The 17322-nt window shown below is 43.9% G+C and overlaps 1 non-coding gene across 1 annotated transcript; it reads left to right on the forward strand.

Annotated features, from left to right (window-relative positions):
- The first annotated feature begins 11420 nt into the window (after positions 1–11420).
- Positions 11421–11608, forward strand: LOC138223417 (U2 spliceosomal RNA). Its single transcript, XR_011181855.1, has one exon. It is a non-coding gene; the product is annotated as a U2 spliceosomal RNA (small nuclear RNA).
- The last annotated feature ends 5714 nt before the right edge of the window (positions 11609–17322 follow it).

Here is a 17322-nt window from a genome sequence, read left to right on the forward strand (position 1 = left end):
TATATTCGGAAAACGGCTAAACCCACCACAAAGCAAGAACCGATCAATGCGATTTACAAGTTCTGGGAGGAAGAACTGACAGAACAAAATTGCAACAATTTTATTAACAGGCTGTTTCTTGTTCTTCCTAAAATTGTTAAGGAATTCAGGAATGTGAGTTATGTGAGTCAGATTGTGAATAAAGCATTTTATTAAAAATGTGTTTGCGATTTAAATCAAGATGGGGGTAAAAGGGACACTCTATTATATTGAAGCACATTCACCTTGCGCTGCAGCTGAAGAGCGCCAGGCTAGGGGCAGGACAGGAGTAGTGGTCAGGGCGGGGACTAGGATAACCACTGACCCATTGCAAAACAGCAGTAAAGTTTGGTGAGATCGCCCGGATTTCCACCCTATCCGTGTGTAGCTACCTGAATAGACCCCAGTGTGTTGCTGTCTCTCTTGCTCTCACTCTGTCTCTCAATTCAATTCAAGGTGCTGTATTAGCATGACAGATGGGTACAATCAGTGTACCACCACCTGAACTACTAATGTCTGTTTTACTTTTATTTATTTTTTTGTTTCATGTTAATTTTATTATTTTTATTTGCTTTGGCAACTCTGATTTTACCCATCGGCCATGCTCATAAAGCACCTTGTACTGTAAATGTCTGTAATGGAACACGTAAAAGGTTTATTCCATGCTAAAAAGAGAAGAAAGAAAACAAAGGCCGTGGAGCCTTCTTCAGGTGTATCTATCACTACATTGTAGGGGGGTGATTTTAACATAGATCTGTAAGTCAAACACAAATTGAAAACCCTTTGAAAAAACTCTATCAGTGCTGTCCTGAGGCTGGCTAGTGTCAGTGTGGCTCAGGTCAGTGAGCCTCAGGACCAGCTGGCTCAGGGGGCTCTGTTTTGGGCTCAGCCTGCCTGCCAGTCCGGGCGGAGGCCCTGCTCTTTGATCTTCTGTCAACGACCGACAACGACTGCAGCCGTGGGGAGCACTAGCATCCTTAGCTTAGGCCCCTCCTAACAGCAGCAGCTGTGCTGAGCGAGCTGCAAGCGAAAGAGGACCTTCAGCACCTGCGGGCAAAGGGAAGGGGCAGCTCTCTCTCGGGAGGGACACAAACACCACATGAAACCACACCTGCCTTCCTAAAAAAAATATTATATATCTTTCTGGAGGGAAAACACACGGGCGATCAAAAGGGGCCTGTCTGCCCGCTGACAAAGTGCAAGCAATCATGTACAACACATACACCCACACTCCTGCCTCCCTAAAAAATTTATATACTGTATGTCACTATTCCCCTCTACTTCAGAAAACGGCTCAGGGGTTGGGCACATATTCCGAAATATACTGCAAGAGGGGCATGCTCCTAAAAAGCTACAAACGGATGAGGGTAAAGAATTTCTTAACAGGACCTTCCAAAATTTTCTCAAACGTGACAATATTGAACAATTCGTTATGGCCAGCGATGTGAAGGCTAGCGTGGTCGAGAGGTTTAACAGAACTATTAAAACAAAAATGTGGAGGTACCTGACACACAAAAACACCTTTCGATATATCGACGTCCTATCAGATCTTATTTACTTATAACCATAGTTACCACACAACTATTAAACGAACCCCAGCTTCTGTTATGTCCGACAACTCCCTTGAGGTGTGGAGAAAGGTCTATGACGAACACTTCAAAGTCAAAGTTTTCATTTAATGTGGGTGATCACGTGCGGGTGTCCAAAATAAAGGGAGTGTTTGAGAAGGGATATGAACAGACCTTCACAGATGAAAGTATCATTGTCAAAGAGCGGGCCTCGGCTCTGAGACTCTATTACAAACTGCAGGACTACGCAGGCGACGACATTAAGGGCCCCTTCTATGCAGAAGAGCTACAGAAGATAAACCCTGATGTTGAGAACGTCTACCGCATCCAAACGATTTTAGCAGCCAGGGGTCGTGGTAAAAGCTTTTGGTAAAGTGGCGCGGCTGGAGCGATAAATTCAATAGTTGGGTAAAGGCTTCCGAGGTCCGAGACATATAGAGGTGGTGAAAAATGAACCCCAATGGTTTCTATGTTACGCTGGCCAGTAATTCATCCTCAAAGATGTTTCCAAAGAACACCAGCGCATGCTTCACAGAGCATCTGGCAAAGGCGATTGAACTGGACAGGAGCTGGGAAGTGGGCCTGGTCGAGCTACACTATCCGCATACGCTTAACACGTTTGATGAAGACAGAGTTTTTCTGTTCGTCAGCGATGAGCTCAAGACTATATTGACATGTACCTTACCGAGAGGGTACTACAGCAACATCGAGCAGCTCTTGCATGAAATGAAACAGGATGCGGAAAAATCCAAGTTAACGGCTGTAAGTCTTAAATACAACCCCATTAGCCGGTCGGTAAAGATTCTTAGTGATAACCGGTTTGTTATACATATGCATAACCGTCTGGCGAGGATGTTGGGTTTCAAATTGGGTGTCGGACGTGTAAAATCACCGCACCCCATCGATATGACTTGCGGATTTAACACCATGTATATATACACCAATATCATAGAACACCAGTTAATAGGCGACGTCTATGCACCGCTTTTGTGTTGTGTGCCCTTCAGAGGCGTGGATGGTGAATTCGTCACAGTATTCTACGACAAACCCCATTATGTGCCGGGGAGCGTCGATCATTTTAACAACATCACTATTGAAATAAAGACGGATCAAAACAAGCACGTGTCATTTGCATTTGGTAAGGTCATCGTCAAGCTGCATTTCAGACCTGTGAAAGCGACAAACATCTAAAAGGATGACGGTCATCAAGAGCTACGGGGATCCTTCTTTGTATACACACTACTACAAACAACAGGCTGGCTATGGATTAACAGGATCTTCTGGGCTACCAGTTCAGTACGCCGTGGGTATAGGGGGTATTTTCAGAGCACTATTTAGAAAAGCCGTGCCTTTTCTGAAACAAGGGTTTGAAATAGCTAAGCCGCACATGGCATTGGCGGCTAAAAACATCGCCAAAGACGTGGTCAGAAACATTACAAGCGCGGTCATGTCTAAGGTGGCTGCACATCAGCAGGAAGGTTCGGGTCCAGCATAGATCCGCAGAGGTGTCAAGAGAAAAAGACAGACGTCATCATCTCACCGTCGGGGGCCTCCGAAACCTGATAAAAGAACGGCTAGGAGAAGACAGTCATCTCATAAAAGCTTCAGGTCGACCAAGAAGAGGGCCGTGACACACCTCAATCAACGAGATATGAAACGAGACATATTTTAAATATGGCTTTTGTTCACGGTGGGTCTGCAGAATGCGCAAAGTCGGAGCTGGACATTTTTCAATTAGCGCCTACCCAAACAAGCATCGAGGAAAGCTTTTACATAGAAGTTCCACCCCTCACGGCCCTAACAGAAAACGCACCTCTGGAGCTCTACATCGCAGGCAACGGAGAAGATTATTTAGATTTAAACAACACGCTGCTCTATTTGACCTGTAAAATAACGGAAGCAGACAGTCGGGACATTGATGCGGCAGCCTGTGTGAGCCGAAAACTGGAGCTCCTGGGTCACATTCACGCAGACCTGTTTTTTCAGGATAAACTACTACTGAATGGCGTTGACCTGAAAATAAAACTCCCGTGCAACAGAGATGCTTTCTGCTTAATGAACAACGTCCGAGAACAAAAACTGAGGGTACTCTTTGCATCTTTGTTTGTGAAAAGAGTCAGAGTCTCACCTGGGGTCAGACTGGGACACGCTGAAGCACTCCTGACGGCCAACGCTAAATACCCCATAGACCACGTACAGATGAAAGTCTTCAGTCTGCCTGCAGGGAGCTGTGTGTGTAACCAAGAAAACCTCTTTCTCGGGCAGTTACCCAAAGTAGTAATTTTGGGGTTTGTGGACAATGCAGCATTCAGCGGCAGTTTTACACAAAACCCCTTCAATTTTAAACACTACAACGTTAACTTTCTGGCTCTCTACGCTGACGGTGAACAAATCCCCACTAAACCACTTCAACCAGACTTCCAGAATGGACATTGCGTCCATGAATATTTTAATCTGGTGGAAACATCGGGGAAGCGTCTGAAAGACAAACCACTTCTGGTGGACCGCGAGGAGTACGCGCATGTTACACATTGTTTGCTTTCAATCTCAGCCCCGACGACTAGTGCACAGGGCATTATTCACTTATCAAAACGGGTAATCTGAGAGCTGAAATACGCTTCGCGCAACCGCTACCCACTACAGTTAACATGGTTGTGTACAGATGCAGCCATTCAAAATGGGTGAGGTATTTCACGGCATACCGCGACACGCCCACCGGGGTATCACGCGGTATCACGTGTGTCACATGACTAGCTATCCGGCGTCGCCTTGTAAAACCGCCAGGGGGAGCTTAACCTCTCATGTACAGCATTCGAGCCTTTAATTTTGAACTGTGTATTACAGCATGTTAATCATCAGTCATTCAAATGTTGGTATATTTTATGAAAGCAAGATTGCACAGTTGGACAAAAGTACACAACCTACCTTTATCAGAAATATTTATGCATCAAAGCCTTTACTGAAGATATTACTAATAGTATTAATAATGGATGACTTTGGACAAGCTGTATACTCAAAGTATAATTTCTTTAGCACATTTGTACAAGCACTTGGAATCTGTCCAAGCCATACTTTGTCAGGCATTTTGTTTTACTTCAACGGGCATAAAAACTTCCTTGCTTTTAACAGGGCGTTTCATAATTTCTAACTACGAAAATGATTTAAAATGTGACACCTATCATGAAAAGAAAAAAATACACACCAGTATTCCATTTCTCCCTAAACATCGTAAGCTTCGAAGTCTTTAACTAACGTGATACCGGAGTCAACAAGCATACTTTTAGAATTTGATTAAAAGGGAATATAATATGGAATCACGTATCTCAAGAATTTAATAACGGTATGATTATATCCGTGTACTGCGGCAGGGCTGTTTCACCTGCCTTTTTATGCGAGCTGTCTTGTAGCCTACTGGTCTAGGTGCGTGACTACCAACTGGCAGGTTGTGTGTTCGAATCCAGCTGGTGCTGGACCTTTCAGTTTTATTTATTTATTTTTTAATCACGTAACATAAACATATTACCGTATGCAAACTGTACTGTATACAATATGTATATGTATATTTAATGTCTTAACTGTGCCCATTTAAGTATTGAATATTCATATCTAATTTTACCACTGAAGGGAAATCTTAACATAAACATACAGTATATGGCTGGTCTCGGTACTTTAAAGAAAAAAATACACACCAGTATTCCATTTCTCCCTAAACATTGTAAGCTTCGAATGAAACCACTAAATAAAGACATAAATATAGAAATCTTAAGATTTGTTTTATTTAATGTTGGTAGCAGGATGAACTGTCAGAGTGTATATTTTGTCGCAAAGTTGCTACAAGATGTTAACAGTGAAAAAGGTATTTAGAAATGAGTTATTTCAAGATGAAAAAGAAAACATACACGAAACATGGTTTCATTACGACCAGAATCGGTCTTGAGATATTTTTAACTTGATTTACAGTATTTGAGAGGTATGTCTTAACACCGATACTACAGTGCTTAAGTACTGCTCACGTATATGTTTCTAGGTTTATATTATGCATTTCATACGGTCAAATTACTTTTGAGCAACTAATAAGAAGCGCTAAACGGTATGCGTTTTAGTTTCGTTTTGTGCTGGAACCCGTGGATTGATTAGAGATATCAAGTACATACAAGTCATTTTTTAAATGTTGTAGTTCGTCTTGAAAAAATGTTACGAGTACATCATCTATCAACAATTACACAGGTTCTGTTTCCATATTGTGGATTTTGGTTAGGTACAGTATTATCAAATCCAGTGGCGCTGTGTGTTACTTTACTGAGTCCCAATCTGTGATTGAAACCTGTAAAACCGGTTTAATTCGTCACAGCCAGCACTCTTCAAGTGTGAGGGTCTTCTGCTCAGAATGAAACGCTAAAATGTTTGTGTATATTCTAATGGTAGTGGGGGCAGGAAGTGTGGGAACAGGTTTGTTCTTCACACCTGAAACATTTTCTCTGAAAGGATTTTCTTCGCAGTTTAACCGATCTTGTTACAGCATGTTACAGTTTACTATTATTAACCAAATTAATTTTAAGTGCTTAATGTAAAATCTTGTAAAAATATATTTTCATTGTTCAAATATACATTAATATACATTAAGTCTGACTATCATATAATAAGTTAAATACAAAACTAAAGAAAAAATAGGGTTAAATATAATTCAAAATATTTTGCTAACAATGTTAACTGTTTATGAATAATAAAATGTATTAACTAAGGAGTAGGATGGCACAGTTGTTAGTATGTTTTTTGTTTTGTTTCTTTTTCATAAATACAACAGTAGTACCTGATGTCTCAGTGGCTTTCAAAATTAAATTATGCATGCAAACCTGTGAACTAGAAAGATAACTAAGATTTTAATACTAATTAAATGACCGCGGGCACTTCCCACCCCCTCTACATTCTCAGAGTAGAACAGACTAACCTTCTAATGAAAGACGGTCCACCCCCCACGGACAGGAAAAGTGCCCACAGGCACTTAAACTTAATATGGTCAGTAACGGTAAACAGTAACATGGTAAGAAGGAGCACGTACAAACGTTTTCGAAATAACCACATGTAAGACTCTGATCCTAAAAATGTTTAGGGAGAAAGTGGAATACTGGTGTGTATTTTTTCTTTAAACTACCAATACCAGCCATATACAGTCTGTAACGTAGGGATTTCTATATGTCTTTATTTAGTGTTTACATTATTGACAAAGGCTTAACGTTTAGCTTCAGTAACGTGTACATATCTCCCCTTTTTATAAAACGACATGGTTGAAAACTGTTCCAGAGCCACTGTTGTTTCATCAGTGAAAAGTACATCATGAAATGCCTCTCCCTGTTCAATCCACTGGAAAAAAGAAAAGGAGCATAAAGCTTCTGATGGTCATAAACGATATTCATTTAGGAGCAGCATCAGAGGTATGTTTTTAATTGCACTGCATTGGAGAGAATACCATAGTGTGTTTTTTTTTACTCCCTGGCGGAAACTGGCTTCCAGAAGAATCAGTATGGCTCAGAGATTAAATAAAACTTCACAGACATTAACGAAGAGCATAACGCGTGTACTGTATACACTGCAAGTACTGTACAACCCAACTCTCTGCAGGAGTGCTGGCTGTGACGAATTGAACCGGTTTCACGGGTATTTTCAAAGTAGGAGGCGAGATTTCCAGCGAAAGACACCCCCCCCCTCAAAAACCCAGTAAATACAGTACTTACTAGTTAAAGGCTAGGCTCCCGACTACGGCGAAAGGAACCCTTCTTTCATTAGAAGACAATGAACATATTTTAGCCCTGAATGAATTAATAGCAAACATGGTTTACATAAAAGACATTTTTCCAAGAAAGTTTAGCCTTTGTCACTAATGAAACCACTAAATAAAGACATAAATAGAAAAATCTTAAGATTTTTAAAATACATGACTTTGCTAAAATTTATTTGAAAATAAAAACAATTACAACCGCCAGGGGAGAGAGAGAACAGGGGAGGGATGTTGGTTTTGCATAAGGGGCGGGGCTATGGAAATTAGGTCTGTTTGGAAATGTGTAGTTACATGTTCTGGCTGTTTGTGAATTATCGTTGTTGAGTATGGAGTGTTGAGGTATTGATTTTGTGCAATGCTTTATGTTGAAAATTGAGGTGGATTTTGTTTATGATAAACAGGATAAACTGGGATGGGAGGAAGGTTGGTTTTGCATAAGGGGCGGGATTATGATAATTGGAGGAATTTGTGAGAGTAAAATGGTTTGATATATTCGATTTTGTATTGTGGTTGTTATCTATGTTTTTGGTTGGTATTATGTTTATATGGTTGTTTTTGTTGGTTTGTTGTTATTATGGTTATTAAAAATACGATCTATAGTTGAAATCTGAGCCTAAATAAAAAGAAAAAGCAAGTGATTAGGTTTATGAGCAATCTAATTACTTATTCGTTTAAAAAGCTATATAAAATAAAGTTTATTATTAATTTGCTGGACAGAGCGGTGAACATTATTATGCATAAGACAAAGATAACGATCCTGATCAGTTTAGAAATCTGTGTACGCTGTAAGGTTTTTACTTCTTAAACTTTTAAAATACACGTTTTGAATAGAAAGAAATCCTCTTCCTGGTATAGCAAACCAGCACGTCTTTTTTCTCCAATCAGAGGGGTGTCAGATGGTGTCAGCCAATCACCATTCTGCGTTGGGTAGCAACGGGTGACTGCTCTCAGGCGGAAGATGTAAACAGCTTAATGTTCGTGTTAAATAATTTTTTAAAATTAAAATTCATTCTATACAGCAATCGCATATTTGGGTACCGTTTCATAAAACTTTCATGCTTAAAATGTTTAGGGAGAAATGGAAGACTGGTGTGTATTTTTTCTTTAAACTACCAAGACCAGCCATACACAGTACAGTTTACATAGATACAGTAATGTTTATGTTCCTAAATTAATATCGTTTATGACCTTCAGATGCGTTATGCTCCTCTTCTTTTTATGCTCTTCTTTTTATGCTCAGCTACTAAAATTTCCCTTTAGTGGTAAAATCCATATAAATATTCAAAACTAAGCGGATTAAAATGTGCACAGTAAAGACATTAAATGATTAAATCTTTGCACTACCAACCAATGCACCACGAGTGCCCCTGTCGGTCATTTTGGCCAGCCAATCACTTGCCCTGCGGTACCCTCCGGTGCCCCGCGGTGGCTTGTGGGTAGGTTACCGTACCGCGGGTTTTTACCGCGCATTTTGAATGGCTGCATCTGTAAACAGCTTAATGTTCGTGTTAAATATTTTTTTTTAAATTAAAATTCATTCTATACAGCAATCGCATATTTGGGTACCGTTTCATAAAACTTTCATGCTTAAAATGTTTAGGGAGAAATGGAAGACTGGTGTGTATTTTTTCTTTAAACTACCAAGACCAGCCATACACAGTACAGTTTACATACATACAGTAATGTTTATGTTCCTAAATTAATATCGTTTATGACCTTCAGATGCGTTATGCTCCTCTTCTTTTTATGCTCAGCTACTAAAATTTCCCTTTAGTGGTAAAATCCATATAAATATTCAAAACTAAGCGGATTAAAATGTGCACAGTAAAGACATTAAATGATTAAATCTTTGCACTACCAACCAATGCACCACGAGTGCCCCTGTCGGTCATTTTGGCCAGCCAATCACTTACCGCGGTGCCCTGCGGTGGCTTGTGGGTAGGTTACTGTACCGCGGGTTTTTACAGCGCATTTTGAATGGCTGCATCTCTATGAAGGATCTGAAAAAGGGGAAGGTGCCGGGGATAGATGGTTTGCCGGCAGAGTTTTATCTTACGTTTGGGAGGTTTTGAAAGATTTGTTGCTTTTATTATTGAAGGAGGTTTTTAAAAAGGGCTGTTTGGGGGCTACTATGCGGACGGGGATTTTAATATTACTTTATAAGAAAGGGAGGGCTAGTGATTTACGTAACGGATTATAAGATTTTTGTTAAAGTTATTGTGAATAGGTTAAAACGAGTGTTGCCCTCAGTTATTGGAGTGGAACAAACTTGTGGGGTTCAAGGACGTAAAATTAGTTGGACGTTACAGCTAATAAGGGATATCATAGCATGGACAGGGCAAAGAGACCTACCTTTTATTTTAGTTAATTTAGATCTTGAGAAAGCCTTTGATAGGGTCTCCCATAGTTTTTTGTGGAGAGTAATGGAGCGAATGGGGTTCGGGGCGCAGTTTGTGGGTTGGATTCAGACCCTGTACAAAGCAGTGGGGGAGTAGAATCCTGATAAATGGTCATATAGGAGGCACTCCTGTATGGCAGGAGTCGGGGGTGAGGCAGGGATGCCCTCTCTCGCCGTTGTTATTTGTTTTATATATTGAAGCGTATGCTCATTTGGTGTGTATGGACCCGAGGGTGGAGGGTGTCTTGGTGCCGGGAAGTGGAGGGAAGCAGGCTAAGATAGCCTTGTATGCCGATGACCTTACTTTGTTTATGAATTCGGATGCTGACCTGCAGGGGGCGCTGGAACATCTTGAGGTTTTTACAAAAGCATCCGGGGCTAAATTAAATAAGGAGAAAAGTATGGTTAAATTCTTTGGAAGGTGGAGAGACCGGCAGGACAAGGTGGGCGGCTTGCAGGTTTGCAGGGAGCCCATGAAGATACTCGGGATCTCCTTTAAGGAAGAGGAGACTGCCAGTTTCAACTGGCTAGCTAAGCTGGAGAAAGCGAGAACTTGCCTTAGCCTGTGGAAGAATAAGGGACTCACTCATACTGGTAAGGTGCTCATTGTAAAAATAGAGGTTCTGTCCATGTTGAGTTATTTGGCGGCTGTTTACCCTATGCCCCTTAGGCTGAACAGGTATCTAACACGGGAGATATTTTGGTTTATATGGGGAAAAAAGTATGAGTATATTGCAAGAGCTGATATGTATAGGCCAATAGAGATGGGAGGACGGGGGGTGCCTCATTTGCCTATAAAAATTAATTGTATGTTTGTGACTTATGTATGTGCTGCCTCTAAAGAGCCAATTGTACATCTGGTCCATTATTTTGTGTGGTTTTTGGTGGCCGGGAATCTGCGAGGAGTGTTTTGATGGGACAATAAGGCCCCTCATGGGGAGGACCTGCCCTGGCATTACCGGCATGCGGTGACCTGGATGCAGAGCCATGCCAAGGATGTAGAGGCTGGGGTGCTGTCTAATCACAGGGCACTCTACGAGGACATCATGGCCAGGGACAGAGCGGAGCTGGTTGGAGGAGTGACGAACGACACATGGAGACAGATCCAGCCCAGAGGACTGCAACATGATTTGATGGATCTTAACTGGTTTATTGCTTGGCAGAGACTTCCTGTGCGAGATGTTTTGTACAGACACAAGCTGACATTGCAAAAGGAATGTCCGTGAGCACAGTGTAATAGGCTGGAGACTATCAGTCATGTTTTTTGGGAATGTGGTTTCGCGAAACAGCTGTGGGGAATGTGTGATTCTGTGTTGGGGATGGTGGTGCCACGTTTTGTAATTATATTGAATGTCATATTGTATGGACTAAAAAAGGAGACAACTTTGGTGTTGTGGGTCTTGATAAGTCTTGTCAAAATGGAATTATGGAAGGCACGAAATGGCTTGGTTAAAAACCATTTGCATGTAAGCGTGGTTGGTCTGTACAATAGGTTGTTGTATCGTGTTAAGTGTGAGGTAGTCTTGGATGTGCAGAAGAATGGTGGAAGGGTTTATTTGTTCATTATATGTCCTAATTTGAATTGCTGTATTTTGAATTGAGTGATGGTATTGTTTGTGTTGTTTTCATTGGATGTCAGCTCTTTGTACATAGTATGTAAATATGTTTTTTGAGAATAAAAAATGTAAAAAAAAATCTGTTCTTATCAGTTTAATATCTGATACGTCCCCCATCGGGGGACCACATATTAAACGGATTTTTGGAACAGGGAGCTGGATCAGGAGCTTGCTCCGTCCTCTCCACGCATCGGCCCGGTATTGCAGCGCCTCCGGGAGCGGTGCACCACCTTCTCTCAGCGGTGAAAAGACAGACGTAGCTAGCAAGCAAGCGAGGTGGACTGGAGCTCCTTCTTCTCCGGTCTCGTCTCTCGTCCATCTGTGTGTCTCCGTGTGTCTCTCTCTCCCCCTCCCCCTCCCCGTCTCCGTTCCCGTGCTCCCTCTGTGCACTTTCCCGCGTCTCGACTCTCTCGGCAAGCAGGCCGACCCCTTTTTGGCTCAAGTGCGTTTTCCCTTCAAAAAACGTTTCCAGAGAGGCAGGCGTGGCTTGTGTGTGTGTGTGTGTGTGTGTGTCCGTCCCCGTCCTTGCAGGCGGGCCCCTTTCGACAGCTGGGCATTTTCCTTCCAAAAAACTTAGTATATCCACCTTTCTTTCTTTTCTTTCGGCAGGCAGGCGTGTGTGTGTGCACGCGCGTGTCCCCATCCCTTCCTCCCGAGAGAGAGAGCTGCCCCTTGCCTCTGCCCGCAGGTGCTGGCGCTCGGCTTTCTCTTGCAGCCGGTTGGGCACAGCTGCTGCCGGTGGGAGGGGCCTAAGCTAAGGAGGCTGGGAGCTGGCGCCCCCCGTGGCGGCGGTCGTTGTCGGGCCGTTGACAGAAGATCAAAGAGCAGGGCCCCCGCCCGGGACTGGCAGGTAGGCAGGCAAGAGAGAGGGGGAGCAGAGTCCCGCGGCAGGCCTCTGGCTTCAGGGAGGCCGGCAGCTGCGCGGGTCCCGGGCTCCAGAGGAGTCGGCCTGCGCCACATGTGCGCCAGCGGAACGCCCGCGTGTTTGGGGGGCATCGCTTCTCGGCCTTTTGGCTAAGATCAAGTGTGTGGCCTGACCGCAGCTTGTTTCTTGGCCAGAGGGGGGAGGAAGAGGGATCGAAAGTTTTTTTGGGGCCTGCTCGAAATTTTTTCTACGTGGCGGATTTTTCCGGCCATTTTTCTATCAAAATGGAGAGAGGAGGGACGAGTGAGATACGCCGTGCGCTTTGTGCTGCGAGCTGATGGAGAACGGACAGAACTGGCGTCGAGGGACGAGTTTGAGGAGGACGTGCTCAGCAAGGCTCTGCATCTGGAACCCGAGGACGTTTTTTGTTTGCAAGACTTCCCGGGTAAGAAGTGTTTTGATGTTTCACCTGTTTCAAAGGGCCTAGTGCGAGGTGTTTGGGACATTGTTAATCGTAAAAAGGAGGAAAAGCCCTTTGTGGCCTATTATGTTGAACCCCTTTTTGCTAGAGAGCTAAAGACTCTGACGGTGGCGATGTTCAACCCTTATGTGCCTGAGGAGGACATTGTTTGTTTTTTGAAATGTTTTGTAGACATTCAGGGATTAGGGGTGAAGATTCTAGATAAAAAGGGTTACTGGACTGGAAAGAGACGCTTTAAGGTGCACCTTCGGGCCAACGGTTCAGCCCCTGACGGCCTATTGCACCCATCTGCTACTTTTGAAATTGGGCCTAACCGAGGCTACTTGTATTGCTACGGACAGCCTTTGGTGTGCAGGTGGTGTAGGAAAGAAGGCCATAATGTGGTGGACTGTAGAGAGCGAGTTTCCAGACGGTGCGAAGGAGTGGGACATTTTACATCGGAATGTACTGAAGAAATTAAGTGTAACTTGTGTGGAGGTGAGGGGCATGTTTTCAGGGACTGCCCTTTGAGTAAGAGAAGTTTTTCAGAGGTGGTGCATGGATCAGGAGAGGCCTGGCCAGGTGCAGCTCGTAACGAGCACAGGCTAATGGACGCAGCTGAGGCTTCTGGCAGTAGAAGCATTGCTGTTTGTGAAAGACCAGCGGAAGAAAAGGCTGGAAAAGGAGAAAAGTCTGCGAAAGACGGTTTTCAAGAGAAAGCGCAGAGCACAACCCCTTTTGCGGAAGGCAAGGAGAAGGGGAAGGCCTGGGAACCGCATGAAGGGGATGTGCAGGGAGTTGCAGGCGAAGGGGCGAGGCCATCTTTGCATATGCAAATTGTGGTGGAGGACGTCTATCAGATAGAGAGTGATGAGCTTTTGGAGAGCTCGGAGACGCCTGGACTGGGCTTTTTGAAAGCAGCGATGGCGGAGGTGGGGCAGGCGGCGTGCTGTGCCCAGGACCTCAGTTGGGGAGAGCATGTGGAGGAAGATGAGGATGAAGGTCCGTCCACATCAAAGCGGACCACGAAGCGGAGCAAGAGCCTGTGAAGGTCAGGCGGCTCTGTGGGGTCTTCCAGGGCCTCTTGTATTCCAGAAACAGAGCACAGAGAAAGCAACAGTATCCTAGTATCCACCAAAGGTGTGGGGGCTCTGGTAGAGCTGAAGAAGGAGAGAGAGGAGGGTCTTTGGCTTGACTCTGAGCTCCTCCGGGATTTTGTTTAGCTCTGTAAGTGGGATGAGAGGAGCAAAAAAAGTACAATGGCCTCCTGGTTTTGCAGATCAGGAGATCCACCGGAAAGGCATTCAGTATAAGTGTGTGACTGCAGGCTCTGAAGTGAAACGTTTCCAAGTCTATGGGAAAACTCACACAGAAATTGGGTCCAAGAAGTGCCTTTTTTCTGATATCAAGCGGCAGTGGAGAGGAAACGCGGGGAAGGCGAAAGCGGCGTTTGCTGAAGGAGTATTTAAGAAGGACGGAAAGTTTATGAAGGAGTTGGAGGCCTCGCCTGGCTTCTTAAGGAGGTGTGAGTGGGTAAATGGTAATGTGCGGTTACCAAGTCGGGCTCGGGGGTTGAAAAATATACCAAGAGTGTTCCCGGGGGTGAGTTTTGAACATGAAGGGAATGTGAGGAGGATTACGAAATTGTTAGTGAGTGGGCCTCAAGAAGTTAGTCCGGGATGCTTACATTGCAGCGATGGACGTTTTGAGCAAATGGGATGAAAAGGTTTAAGTTTCACTTGTGATCATGGCATTTTTCCTTTCTTTTGTGGGGGTTTTGGGAGAGTGGGTGGGAAGGGGTGCTGTTTTCCTGTCCCAGAGGGCTTTTTTCTTTGTGTGCCTTTTCCACGATTTTTATTTTTGGACTGTGTTTGGGTTTTGTGTTTGTGGAAGGGATGAACAGACTGTGAGGGAAGTGTATGTACGCTTCTCAGTTTCATTAAGATACAGGGTAAAGGGACAGGTTTTTTCGAAGGTTTTATTTTCAAAGTCCTTATGTTGAAAAAACTCACTATAAATGTGAGAGGTTTGAGGAGCCTGGTTAAGAGAGCAGCGGTTTTTGGTTATTTAAAATCTTTGGATTTTACTGTGTGTTTTTTGCAGGAGGTCCATCTGAAGAATGAGAGAGATGTGGCGGACTTTTCAAAGGAGTGGGATAGGGGAGCTTCAAGGTGGAGTGTGGGAGGGTTGCATTCTTCGGGGGTTGGGATCCTTTTTGGGTCCCATGACCTTGTGGTGGGACAGGGTGAGGTTGGGGTGCCGGGCAGACTGCTGTGTGTGGATGTGACAGTGAGTGAGTGTAGTTATAGGTTCATATGTGTGTATGCTCTGGCGGTGGTTTCTCAACGTTGTACTTTTTATGTTAATTTTGCACCTTTTTATTTGACAAATAAAAAGATTATCATGGGAAGGGACTTTAACATTGATTTTCAGGAGAAAGACAGCCCAGATGTAAAAAATGTCCGCAGCCTGCTTGTGCAGTATGGTTTGGTTGATAGTGCGTTGAAAGCTGAAGTGGGGAAAGCAGGTCCTACATGGCGGAATGCAAAAGGGGCGTCTAAAAGATTGGATTATATTTTCACCTCCAGGGATTTGGGGATTGAGAGAGTGCTGACGACACCTGTCTGGCACTCTGACCACGATGTGTTGGAGGTTGTAGTGACAGGTGGGAGATCCGATTTTGGGAAGGGTGTATGGCGCCTTAACACAGAAATTCTGAATGAGGCTGCCTGTTGTCCTGGATTAATGCTAGGCGGGAGCAGACTCCCATCTTGAAATGGTGGGATCTTGTTAAGAGGTGGATCCAAGAAGAAACTAGAAAGTATTGTAGAGATCGGCAGCGAAAGGAGCGGAAAGAGGGAAGGATTTTACAGGAGGGATTAAATAGACTGTACGTGAACTGTAATGATGGGCTACCGGTTGATCTGGCAGAGATCAATGAGCAAAAAGACAGACTTAGAAGGTATCATGAGAGAGGCTCTTCATTACCTTTTTAAATTGTACATAGAGAAGTTGCAGTTTTCCGAAACGTGTTCTACATTCCAGTTTAGCCGTATGCGGAAAAGGCAAAGCAGAAGGGTGGTGGAGGGACTACAGAACCGGTCGGGACAAGTAGTGACCGACAAGGCTGGGATATTAGAGGCAGCATCAGAATTCTATCAAGACCTTTTTTTTTAAAAGAGGAGGATGCTGTCGAAAGAGTTTTGGGGGCTGTGACATCAGTACTAAGAGAAAGACAGGACGGATATAGAAGCACCCTTCACTTTAATTGAATTAAAAGAGGTTATGAAAGATTTGAAAAATGGGATAGATGGTTTGCCGGCAGAGTTTTATCTTACCTTTTGGGAGGATTTGAAAGACCTGTTTCTTTTATAATTGAAGGAGGTTTTTAAAAAGGGCTGTTTGGGGACTACCATGAGGACGGGGATTTTAATATTGCTTTATAAGAAAGGGAGAGCTAGCGATTTAAGTAATTGGAGGCTGTTAACACTTTTGTGTACAGACTATAAGATTTGTGTTAAAGTGATTGTGAACAGATTAAAAAGATTTGCCCTCAGTGATTGGGATGGAACAAACCTGTGTGGTCTGAGGTAAGACACAAGATGTAAAAAGGGTTAACTTAAGTCAGTTCTGCCTGAAAATTAGACTTCTAAGCAACAGGGGTTTATGGCAGGAAAGGGGGTTAACTGATAAGGATTCCAGATGCGAACTAGGGACCCCCTGGGGGCGTAATCTTAAACTGACCATTTGGCCAGGGTCTCTTAACTGGCCAAATACCATGACCCCCCCCTTACCATAACACCGAATGACGTCCGAAGCAGCAAGGAAGGACTATAGATAGATATATATATATAACCTAAAAATTTGTACCGGCACATCAAACAATACTACGGCTTTATTGTTCCTTGCATGCAATAAACTCATCTGTTTAACTTCATCTCGGGATCCAGAACCTTATTCTTTCTGTTACAACAAATTTGGCGTAGTCGGCGGATGCTCCAGAAGACACAGAACTTCCCATCGGCAGGAGAGACGGTCAGCGCTCACATTACTTTGAGAGGTAAGGACTCCTCTTTTTTTAAAAAAGTCCCGACTCTCTCTGACCGATTCGGAAATCTCTTCTCCCTGCTAGAATCGCCTGAGATGACAGAGTAAACGCGAGGTCCTGAATTCCTCTGGCCCGGGGAAGACACCGGTGTATTTAATGGGAAGTTTGTAAGCCCAGAATTTGGTCTGGCAGGCGGTGATTTGCGGTATTGTGTACAGGCGTTTGAAACTGGTGTATGCCTTAATTGCATGTGGAGTTTTTGAACGGGTTTTGGACCTTTCCCACGAAGTTCAGGACTGGTGTGGGCCTTATTTGCGCCCGGAGTTCTGAAGTTCAGGACTGGTGTGGGACTTAATTGCGCCCGGAGTTCTGAGGCTCAGGATTGGTGTGGGCCTTAATTGCGCCCGGGGTTCTGAAGCCGAGTGGTGTATTAAATGCACGTAATTCAGGACTGGTGTGGGCCTTAATTGCGCCTGGAGTTCTGAGGGTCAGGATCGGTGTGGGCCTTAATTGCGCCCGGGGTCCTGAGATTAGCGGATTGGCGTGGCGTGGTTTTTTGTTTCAAAGGGAACA

Source organism: Lepisosteus oculatus, chromosome 16 (assembly GCF_040954835.1).
Source record: "Lepisosteus oculatus isolate fLepOcu1 chromosome 16, fLepOcu1.hap2, whole genome shotgun sequence".
Taxonomy (NCBI): Eukaryota; Metazoa; Chordata; class Actinopteri; order Semionotiformes; family Lepisosteidae; genus Lepisosteus; species Lepisosteus oculatus.